Source organism: Miscanthus floridulus, chromosome 3 (genome assembly GCF_019320115.1).
Source record: "Miscanthus floridulus cultivar M001 chromosome 3, ASM1932011v1, whole genome shotgun sequence".
NCBI lineage: Eukaryota > Viridiplantae > Streptophyta > Magnoliopsida > Poales > Poaceae > Miscanthus > Miscanthus floridulus.
In genome coordinates, this window is record NC_089582.1 from 16,137,369 (window position 1) to 16,149,925 (window position 12,557).

The window sequence follows — 12,557 nt, forward strand, 5'->3', positions numbered from 1 at the left end:
TCTCTGGCTTTGTAATTGACCTACAAAAGAAGATCAATTCTTTTTAGGTACCCAAACTTGCTTGGGTCCTTGAAGGTTAGTGACCAAGCTCTTTGGCACCAAAATGGCTTTCTTCTTTGAGCTCATCCATGGTTTACCAATGAACTTAGCCTTTACACCATTTGCACCCTTTGTAAGTACATAGAAAGAATCAAGCTTAATGAAGGATACATTAGCATTTTTGCTCTTATTCTTGCATTCATGCTCTTTATGACCAACTTGCTTGCAACTAGTGCAAAACTGACCATTGTTCTTCACAAAGCTAGTCTTGTGAGGAGCAAAGGCCGTCTTGCCTTTCTTGGGGGTATAGTCCAATCCCTCTTTGTAGAGAGAAGCTCTTTGGCTACCCAAGCACATAAGCAAGCGGTCCTCACCACCATTGGCCTTAGCCAAAGTGTGAGTGAGCTTGTTGACCTCCTTCTTAAGGTTCTCATTCTCAACCATTAGTGAGGCATCACAAGTGAAACCGTCACTACTAGATGAGGTGGAAGTAGAGGTACTACAAGAAGGGTTAGTGGGAGCAACAATGATAGGCATAGATAATGATTCATCAATTAAATCACAAGTTAAACCTACATCACAAGTATCAACATGCTTCTTTTTATTTTGCTCATCAAGCAAAGAGGAATGAGCCTTTTCAAGCTTTTTGTGAGCCTTGCCAAGCTTCTCATGGGCTTCCTCTAGCCTCTCATCAGTTGCTTTGAGCTCATCAAGGGCTTGCTTAAGGGCTTTTACCTCCTTATTCAAGCTCTTGCATTCCCTTCTCTTAATGTCAAAGTGTTATTTAGCATCTTCTAGCATGTCATATAATTCATCTTTAGTAGGTTCATCATCATCACTATCACTATCATTTTCATTATCATGTTCATCATCACTTCCATCATCACAAGTTTGTACCTTAGTGTCCTTAGCCATGAAGCATGATGGAGTGTCGAAGAGAGAAGGCTTCTCATTGATAGCAATGCTTGCAAGTGCCTTCTTCTTGGTGGTCTTGTCATCATCACTATAATCATCATCACTTGAGGAAGCATCACTATCCCAAGTGACCACATATGAACCACCCTTCTTCTTCTTGAAGGTCATCTTGTCCTTCTTCTCTTTCTTTTCCTTCTTGTCCTTCTTCTTGTTCTTCTTGTTGTCATCATCATTGTCGCTATTGTATGGACATTGAGCAACAAGATGATCTTTGCTTCCACACTTGAAGCACCTTCTTGACTCTTCTTTGTTCTTGGATGAAGACTTCTTTATTCTAGCATGGTAGCCCCTCTTCATCATGAACTTGCCAAATTTCTTTACAAAGAGAGCCATCTTTTCATCATCATCATCATCCCATGAGCCATCATCCTCACTTGTGTTTCTTGCCTTGCCTTGCCCTTGGATGATGTGGCTTTGAATGCCACACTCTTCTTCTTCTCATCTTTCTTCTCATCTTTCTTCTCCTTCTTTTCTTCCTTCTCATCATCACTCTATATGTATCATCGGTCATTATATCTCCCAACACTTGGTTTGGTGTCATGGTGTCCAAGCCACTCCTCACTAGAATAGTGACCAATGTGCCAAATCTTGAAGGTAAACATCTCAAGAACTTGTGGGAGAAGTCCTTGTCCTTCACCTCTTCTCTAAGTGCTTTGAGATCATTGACAAGCACTTGAAGCCTATGGAACATCTCCGGCACACTATCATCCTCCTTCATCTTAAAGCTTGCAAACTTCTCTTTGAGAATGTATGCCTTTGCACCCTTCATGGCTTGAGTGCCTTCAAAAGTTTCTTCCAACTTCTTCCAAGCCTCATGAGCGATCTCAATGTTCTTGATTTGCTCAAATGTTCTCTCATCAATTGCATCATGAATGGCACTTAGAGCAATGTCATTGTTTTGGAGAAGCACTTCATCGGCCGTGGTGGGATTCTCTGGATCCTCAATCTCAATTTTGGTTTCTACCACCTTCCACACTCTTCTATTGATTGACTTGATATGTGTGGTCATCTTTGATTTCCAATATGGATAATTTGTGCCATCAAATTGGGGTGACTTCTTGGTGTTGTTGATTTGAGCCATTTTTACACCGAAGGTTGTTAAGCCTCAAATCACAGTGACCTCGGCTCTAATACCACTTGAAAGGTCCTAATGGCTAGAGGGGGGGTGAATAGCCTAATAAAAATTTCTACAATAACACTTAGCAAACCGGTTAGATAATTATGAGGCGAAGCAAGTGTTGCGCTAGCCTACCAAAATTGCAAGCCACCTACCACAATTCTAGTTGATATAGTTTCTATCCACATAATAGCTATGTCACTACACTAAGTTAGAGTGCTCTCAAAGGCTAACTAAAGAGCCACACTAACCAAACTAACAAGCTCTCACAACTAGCTACACTAAAGAGCTTGACAACTAGTTTGCGGTAATGTAAAGAGAGTGATAAAAAAAGGTTATACCACCATGTCGAGGAAGGTGTCAATCAATCACAAGAATGAATAACAATGAATACCAATCACCTCGGAATCAAATAATGAACACAATGATTTTTTACCGAGGTTCACTTTCTTGCCGGCAAGCTACTCCTCATTGTGGCGATTCACTCACTTGGAGGTTCACACGCTAATTGGCATCACACGCCAAACCCTCAATAGGGTGCCGCACAACCAACACAAGATGAGGATCACACAAGCCACGAGCAATTCACTAGAGTACCTTTTGGCTCTCCGCCGGGGAAAGGTCAAGAACCCCTCACAATCACCATGATCAGAGCCGGAGACAATCACCACCCTCCGCTCGACGATCCTCGCTGCTCCAAGCCGTCTAGGTGGTGGCAACCACCAAGAGTAACAAGCGAATCCCACAGCAAAACACGAACACCAAGTGCCTCTAGATGCAAACACTCAAGCAATGCACTTGGATTCTCTCCCAATCTCACAAAGATGTTGAATCAATGATGGAGATGAGTGGGAGGGCTTTGGCTAAGCTCACAAGGTTGCTATGTCAATGCAAATGGCCAAGAGGGTGAGCTTGAGCTGGCCATGAGGCTTAAATAGAATCCCCATGAAATAGAGCCGTTGTACCCCTTCACTGGGCACAACACGGGGTGACCGGACGCTCCGATCATATTGACCGGACGCTGGACCTCAGCGTCTGGTCACGCGATGCGTGCCACGTGTCCCCTCTCTTCAAATGCTGTGCACCCGATCTCAACGGTCAGAAGACGACCGAACACAGCAACTAACAGTGACCGGACGCTGAACCCCCAGCGTTCGGTCGTTTCCAGTAAGCTTCCAGAAATGATTTTTCCTGACCGGACGCGTCCGGTCACGCTTGACCGGACACAGCCAGCATCCGGTCACACGGTGTCTTCCTCTGTGCTGCCACATCAACATGACCAGACACAGCCTACTAGCGTTCGGTCGCTGAGCGACCCAGCGTCCAGTCGTTCGATCGACGCCAGCGTCTTCGCTGTTACAACTGACCAGACGCGCTGGTCCCTCTGAGACCAGCGTCCAGTCACTTTGTGACCAATGAGACCAACTCCTTTTCACCTCTATCTTCTTCACCCTTGCTCAAGTGTGCCAACCACCAAGTGTATCACCTTTTGCACAAGTGTTAGCATATTTTCACAAACATTTTCAAGGGTGTTAGCATCCACTAGATTCTAAATGCATATGCAATGAGTTAGAGCATCTAGTGGCACTTTGATAACCGCATTTCGATACGAGTTTCACCCCTCTTAATAGTATGGCTATCAAACCTAAATATGATCACACTCTCTAAGTGTCTTGATCACCAAAACAAAATAGCTCCTACCATTTATACCTTTGCCTTGAGCCTTTTGTTTTTTTCTTTCTTCTTTTCAAGTCCAAGCACTTGATCATCACCATGGCATCACCATCATCATGTCATGATCTTCATTTGCTTCACCACTTGGAATGTGCTACCTATCTCATGATCACTTGATAAACTAGGTTAGCACTTAGGGTTTCATCAATTCACCAAAATCAAACTAGAGCTTTCAGAGTATAGGATAAATCTTCTTTGAAACCTCCATTGAGACTGACCTAAGCCTTGCATGCATATCAAGATTCGAATTCATAATTTTTGATCAATAATTTTTAACTGTTGTAAAACAAACTTAATATGATTAGCTTTATAGTTAAATATACTATTCAATGATCATACTTTTATAATCAAAAGAACATATAAAATAAAATAAATTAGTGAAAAAATTGTAATTTTGGGAGACCGTGCATATCTAAGTACGCGTTATAAACTGGACCGAAGAGAGTAGCTTAAAACTGACTACACTTATTATCCTGTTAAACATGGCAAGAGACCGAATTCTGCGTGGGGAACGGGTAGGCTATATTGAAAGGGAACATTTTTATTTACCATTTCCAAATCAGAAGCTGGACCGAAGGGAGTAGCTTAGGGCAGTCCCAATGGAAGAAACTGATGCGGTTTCCATAGCACAAGAAATCATCTATAGAAACTACCTTTCACAGTGGAGGTGTCTTTGTGTAATAATTATTTTCTCTTTCTCTCTCCCAACTCTATCTTCTTCCTCCAATGGGAGTGTGGCACGAGCTCCCTGTAAACTGGTGGTTTCTCCCCAATGGCGATTTTCTGGTTTCTTGGTGCATTGGGTCAAGAGAAGACCTGATTTCTTCATGAGGAAACCATTTCTAGGATTTTTACTCTCTTTCTTCATTAATTACGTTGCCATGTCAGCATTTTACCTACGTGGCAAGTCATTTAATGGGGATATAAACCATCATCGATACACCGTTGGGACTGCCCTTAAAACTGACTGGACTTTGTTATCCTGTTAAACATGGCAAGAGACCAGATTCTACGTGGGGAACGGGTAGGCTATATTGAAAGGGGACATTTATTTACCATTTCCAAATCAGAAGCTACCACTAGCCTCTATTAATAATTTCAGAAAACAAAAAAAAAGAATGCTTACCTCTAGTCCTACGTGACACCTCTCTACCGTTGCACTACAATCTCACTTGTGATTAAGTATAGGATATTATTCTTTTATATTATCAATTTGTAATATAATCTTGTATTGAATATTTTGACTGCTAAATGTTCTCAAATGAAAAACATTTACAAAGCTTTAGAAACTGTCAAATGCTATAATTTTTGTATAAGGCATGTCTCAATCCGAGATTGTTTGAAAAACTCGAAAATTTTGGATCTCAAAATACGAGAACTTAAATGAAAATTTGAAACCCTAAACAACTTCAAATAAAACACTTAGTAACTACAAAATTGTAGACAGCGGCAACCACTACAAATTTGGTATTTTCCATGTCAACATTTGAGGCCGTTTGGAAATTTTAAAATTTGAGTTTCAAAATTTAAGAAATTCAAACACATATTTAGGACTCTAAATTTCAAATAAAAACTTGTCAACTACAAAGTTACAGATCAGATTGTGTAAAGGAACTTTGGTGTAGACCATGTCAATATTCAAGATCATTCAAAAATTCTAAAATTGAGCTTCAAATCCTGAGAAATGAAAACAGAATTTTGGGGACTCGAAATAGATTAAATCAAAAACTTGTCAACTACAAAATTGTAGATCACTTTGATCTCCACAGCATTTATATAAAATTCATCTTCATCCAACTTTGTATGAAAACACACTGAGTATTTGGTTTGGGCGATTTAGATAATAACTCAATATCTACCCCTATTTTAAAAATGACTCTCACCATTATTTGAATAAAAATGCCCCATTGCATGCCCAGTTTGTTTTTGGCTGAACCCATCAGAGATGTAGCAATTTAGATATTTTTGGCATGTTTGTAAACCCAATAAGTTCTAGGCTAAGCCCAGTTGCAAGCCTCAAAATTTTTGGGACCAAGCCCAGATCTATTTAATTCATTTCAATATGACAATTCGTATAGCCCATATTAAGAGCCCAAAAGGACACTAAAATTGAAAAATAATGAAAAAGTGTATGTATGATGTATTTTGAATATAGCCATCGTTTTAAATAATATTTTTAATAGTTTTTTTGAATATTCAACATTTTAAAATATATATGGTATGGGCTATTAATACGTATAGTCAACATTTTGAGCTATTAAAGTCAGTATTTTGAAATATGGTGTGGGCTGTACGAGCTGTTAAAAAATGTTGAAACTACTACTTCAAGTATGTGGCTAAGTTTTATTGGCTCAATATTTTGAATATGCAAGCTCTACATCTAATATAAAATGTTTCAATGGTATAACTAACATGTTCTCTTAGGTTTGAAAATTTGTTAATTAATTCTTTTCAATTATTGAGGGACTTTCAAAACACAAATAAACCATGAAATCTGTATCAAAGCAACCCTAGATATACACATATATATTGATTATTACATAAAATATATATACATATTTGATTTTAAAAGAATAAGAAATGAAACACATGCAACCCAGTTTGGGCTGGGCTCTAACCAGTGGTGGGTTTCCATGATCGCTAGGTGACTGGGCTTTAAACATGTGTCCTGCACGATTCAGCCTGTTGGGCTTCTTACATATTTCTATTGTTCTTTGTTTGAGCAGAGGAACTCAAAGAACGTGATAGCATGTGGCCCTATGGTAGCAGGATTCCTATTAAGAGATGGCCATGGGGAGAGAGCGCGCGCACGTTCTATTTCTTGATTCTCCATGGGGGAAATATTTGTCTTTCTAGAATTTAAATATGATGGCATAAAATGATTTCTTTTGTGAACGAAACCTGAATTTTATTATGGCATTGGAAGTAGAATGATAAAATTGAAATGCCAAAGAATGAGTTTTTTGTTGTCCATTGTGTTGCTCTAAAGATAACCTGTGTTTTGTAAAAAATAACACTATTTTGACTGAACCATATTTCCTTACATAAAGCCCTTCACTCTATTAAGTCTCTCTTTGGAATGTGGGATTTTTTTTCTGTTTTCTTTATTTTTCCTGTAAAAATGAATTGGTTACACGATGCTTTTGAAATTCCTGCATTCATAAGATGTTCTAAAATTACGATTCTCACGGTTGTGTACTTCATACATTAAAAAGTTGAACTTCCAAAAAAATGAACTTCATCCCATGGAGCTGGCCATAGGAATATATTTTAAATTGAGTATGATGTTTGGACATGTTACATTAAAAAGTTGAAATTATTGCTTTAAAATGTCCACTATACTAGCTTAATATTTTGAATATGCAAGTTCAACATCCTTATTTAAAATATTTTGACTGTAAAATTAAAATGTTTGCTTCGGTTTGAAAAACTGTTTATCAAGTAGTGTTCTAAATTGTTGAGAGGCGTTTAAAACGCGTATACATCATGAAATCTGCATCAAGGTAAGACTATACATTGACCATATCATCGCGAAAAGAATATATATACATTTTGATCTAAAACAACAAAATAAAAAGCGAAACACATGTAAAACAGTCTGGGCTAGGTTACTGGGCTGAAAAGATTGCTCGTATGCTCTTGGGCCTGTTGCGCTGTTCAATGTGGAAGACAGTTTCTCACGTTTCTCATGTTCCTTTCTCTCTGAAAGAAAGTTTCTCACGTTGTCCAGACAAATGAGCTTCATCCCATGGAGCTGGCCATATGAATACATTTTAAATTGAATATGATGTTTGGTCATGTTACATAAAAAACGTTGAATTATTGCTTCAAATGTCCACTGTACTTGCTGTCGGAGACCAATACCAGGGTACACGAAGAAGAGGGGCTAGTGGTCATCAACATTAATTCATTCGAGCAGTCAAGAGCGCGACTACAGCTCCAACCAGCCCCTAGGTGCACGGGCTCCACCTCGACCGACCTCTGGGGAGCCTCTGGGGGCGGGCTCCGCCTCGCCCGACCCTGAGGCCACGGGCTCCGCCTCGCCCGACCCCAAGGTCGCGGGCTCCGCCTCGCCCGACACTTAGGCCACGGGCTCCACCTCACCTGACCGTTGGGTTTGTGCTCCGCGTCGTACGACACTGAGGCCGCGGGCTCCGCCTCGCCCGACCCTTGGGTTTGCGCTCCGCCTCGCCCGACCCCGACGATGAGGTCGAGGGGGCTGCAAGGGCCCCACCCCGCCTGTGGGTGGAGCAGCTGAAGGCCTGGCACCAAGAGCTCGAGGAAGCGCGACTCCAGCTCGAGCAGGAACGTGTGGAGCTCGAGCGAGAGATCGAGCGCCATGGAGACGGTGTGCGTGCTCGCGCCATGGCCCATGACGTGAATCGAAGGATCATCGAGGACGATGAAGCGCTCCCACACTTCGTCCGGGCAAGCCAGAACATCGCTGCTGCGGCGGCCTTACTTCGAGGGCTTTTGGGGCCCACGACGCTCGAGGATCATCGGGCCCATCGTGACCACACTTCGCCCGGGCAAGCTAGAACATCGCTGCTGCGGCGGCCTTACTTCAGCGGTGCAGCAGGTCGAGAGCTTGCTGTCCCAATGGTGCGAGCTTGACCCTAGCCAGCGCACGCCCTCAGAGCGACCCAACAAGGACACGTCAGTCCACCAGGCGCCGCAAGGCGGTTGGCCATGCACCACGGTCCCGGTGCATGAACATCTCGGCCGCCACCGTGACGCGCGTGACACCCTCAACGCCCGCAGATGTACCCGCAGTGAAGTGAGGGAGGGGCTAACCATGGCTACCACCCTCGTCATGGCGGACGCTACGACAGCGGCGAGGACCGAAGCCCGAGCCCTGGCCTGCCAGGACCTCAGGTCTTCGACCGACACATCGTCAATGCCGCCTTCCCACCACGGTACCGATCACCAACCAACATCCCAAAATACTCTGGGGAAACGAACCCCGGACTGTGGCTCGAGGATTATCGGCATGCTTGCCAAGCCGGTGGAGCGGATAATGACGATTTCATTATCCGCAACCTTCCATTGTTCCTGGCTGATTCGACACGAACGTGGTTGGAACACCTTCCGCCCAACTGAGTCCAAAGTTGGGCGGACCTAAAAGAGATCTTCATGGGGAACTTCTAGGGCACATACGCCATCTTGAGAATCCCTAGGATCTCAAAAACTACCAACAGAAGGCCAGAAAAACCCTTCGTGGGTACAACCGGTGCTTCTCCCGGTAGTGCAACGAGCTGCCCAATGTCACCGATGCCAACGTCATAGGAGCCTTCCTGTCTGGGACCACTTGCGAGTCCCTGGTTCACAAGCTAGGATGTAAGGGCTCACGAACCACCAAGGAGCTCGACATCGCCACTAGCCACGCCTCGGGCGAGGAGGCGGTCGGAGCAATCTTCGACCACCTCAAGGGCAAGGCGAAGCAGGACGAGGACGCCGGTGAAGGTGCCTCCAACCGTCCCAGCAAGAAGAAGAACAAGCAGTGGCGCGAGGGCTCTCTCATGGCCGTCGCTGACTGCAAGGGGGGTCGAAAGCCCGCTGAGGGTACCCCAGACCACTTCGAGAAGCTGCTCGAAGGGCCATGCCCGAACCATGCTTTCTCCGTCAAGCATCTATATAAGGACTGTAGCCTCATGAAGCGGTTCTTGTCTAGAGGCTTCAACAAGGGGGAGCATGGGAAGGACCCCAAGCCAACCACGGACAACGCCGAGGGGAAGGACGTCCGCTTTCCGATGCTGGATGGCTACCTCATGATCTTCGGAGGGTCGGCGGCCTATGACTCCAAGCGTCGCTAGAAGCTCGCACGCCGCGAGGTCTATATGGCCGAGCCTACCTTCCTCCGATGGTCAAAGTCCACCATAACCTTTGATCAGACCGACCACCCATAGAGCGTCCCGCAACCGAGGAGATATCCGCTCGTAGTCGACCTGATCACCGGCATGAAGCGATTCACCAAGGTACTAATGGATGGAGGCTACGGCCTCAACATCATGTACGTTAAAATGCTCGACGCCATGGGCATCGACCGAGCACGTGTCCGGCCGATCGGGGAGCCTTTCCACGGCATCATGCCTAGAAAACAGGCCATGCCACTCGGGTAGGTCGATCTACCCATCACCTTCGAGGATCCATCCAATTATAGGGCGGAGACCCTCACCTTCGAGGTGGTTGGGTTCCATGGAACCTACCACACCATCCTAGGACGTCCATGCTATGCGAAGTTCATGGCTATCCCCAACTACACCTATCTGAAGCTAAAGATGCCAGGACCAAGTGGGGTCATCACCATTGACACCTCCTTCCAGCGTGCCTATGAGTGCGAGGTCGAGTGCTGCGAACACGCCGCGGCAATCGTCACCTCCAAAGAGCTTGTGACCATCGGGAAGGAGGTTGTCGAAGAAGCACCTGACCCCAACTGGTCGGCCATGTCTTTCAAGCCTGTGGAGGGCGCCAAGGAGGTCCTCATAGACCTAGTGGATCCTAGGACAAAGTGGTGCGCATTGGCACCATGCTTTCCTCCGAATAGGAAAGCGTGTTCGTCGACTTCCTCCGCGCCAACAGAGACATCTTTGCGTGGAGACCCTCGGACATGCCAGGCATTCAGAGAGAAGTCACCGAGCATGCCTTGAAGATCAGGCCAGGATCCAAGCCGGTAAAACAGCGCCTGCGTTGCTTCGATGAGGGGAAGCACAAGGCCATTGGTGAGGAGATTGCAAAGCTTTTGGCGGCCGGGTTCATCAAGGAAGTATACCACCCCGAGTGGTTAGCCAATCCCATTCTTGTATGAAAGAAGAGTGGGAAATGGAGAATGTGTGTTGACTACATGGGTCTCAACAAAGTGTGTCCAAAGGATCTGTTTCCTTTGCCACGCATAGACCAAGTAGTCGACTCGACCTCAGGGTGCGATACCCTTTGCTTCCTTGATGCGTACTCCGGGTACCATCAAATCACGATGAAAGAGTTCGACCAGCTCGTGACATCTTTCATCACCCCATTTGGATCGTTCTGCTACGTCACAATGCCTTTCGATCTGAAGAACACTAGAGCTACGTACCAGCGTTGTATGCTCAAATGTTTCGGGGACCTCATCGGGCAAACCATTGAGGCCTACGTGGACGACATCGTGGTCAAGTCCAAATGGGCTGACCAGGTCATAGCTGACCTAGAGCAGACCTTCACGAAACTCCAAGCAAACGACATTAAGCTCAACCCCAAGAAGTGCGTTCTCGGGGTCCCAAGGGGTATGCTGTAGGGTTTCATCGTCTCCGAGCGTGGCATCGAAGCTAACCTAGAGAAGATCTCGGCCATCACAAGGATGGGCCCGATTCAGAACATAAAGGGGGTACAGCGAGTTATAGGGTGCCTCACCGTGCTCAGCCACTTTATCTTGCACCTCAGCGAACGAGGTCTCTCCCTCCATAGGCTCCTAAAGAAGGCCGACCATTTTGAATGGACGCCTGAGGCCTAGGAGGCACTTGACACGGTCAAGCGACTTCTGACGAAGGCCCCAATCCTGGTCCCTTCGATCGACGGGGAATAGCTTCTGCTCTACATCATGGCCACCATGCAAGTGGTCAGCACCGCCCTGGTGGTAGAGCGAGAAGAAGAGGGACATGCCCTCAAAGTACAGCGTCCCATGTACTTCATTAGCGAGGTCTTGTCTGATTCCAAGACCCGCTACCCCCAAATCTAGAAGTTCCTATACATCATCCTCATCGCCAAGAGGAAGCTACGCCACTACTTCGAGTCACATCTAGTGACAGTCGTGACATCCTTCCCCCTCGACGAAGTTGTCCAAAACCAGGACGCCATGGCAAGAATCGCGAAGTGGGCACTCTAGCTGATGGGTCAAGGCATTTCATATGCCTCCTGGATGGCCATCAAGTCCCAAGTGCTGGCTGATTTCGTTGCAGAGTGGACTGAAGTCCAAAAGCCACCAGCGGTCATCGACCAAGAGTACTGGATGATGTACTTCAATGGATCGCTGATGAAGAAAGGCACTAGCGTGGGACTGGTCTTTGTTTCGCCCCTTGGGGTACGCATGAGGTACATGGTTTGCCTCTATTTCCCCTCCTCCAACAATGTGGCCGAGTATGAGGCACTCGTCAATGGCCTACACATCACCATCGAGTTGGGTATTTGACGTCTTGACGTCTGGGGTGACTCCCAACTGGTCATCGACCAAGTCATGAAGGAATCAAGTTGCCACAACACCAAGATAGCTGCGTATTGCCGAGAAGTCCGCCAGCTGGAGGACAAGTTCGATGGTCTCGAGCTCAATCACATCCCGAGGCGTCTCAACGAGGTGGCCTACGCACTGGTGAAAGCGGCATCCGGCCAAGAGCCGGTGCCAACGAGCATCTTCGCCAGCGATCAGCACAAGCCCTCGGTCCGCTACGAGGAGCCAGAACAAGCCGGTGATGGGCCGCCTGCCCTGGGCTCAGGGGCTAACCAGTCGACGGCTCCATCCAACCCCAAGGTCATGGAGCTTGAGGAGCATCTGGCGACATAGCCCGACCCTCTGTCTGACTGGAGGACGCCTTACCTGGACTACCTCCTTTGTGAGGCACTGCCAATGGATAAAATGGAAGCTCGACAGCTAGCACGTCATGCCAAATCCTTTGTCCTTATTGAGGGCGAGCTCTATAGATGAAGCCACACCAGGATCCTGTAG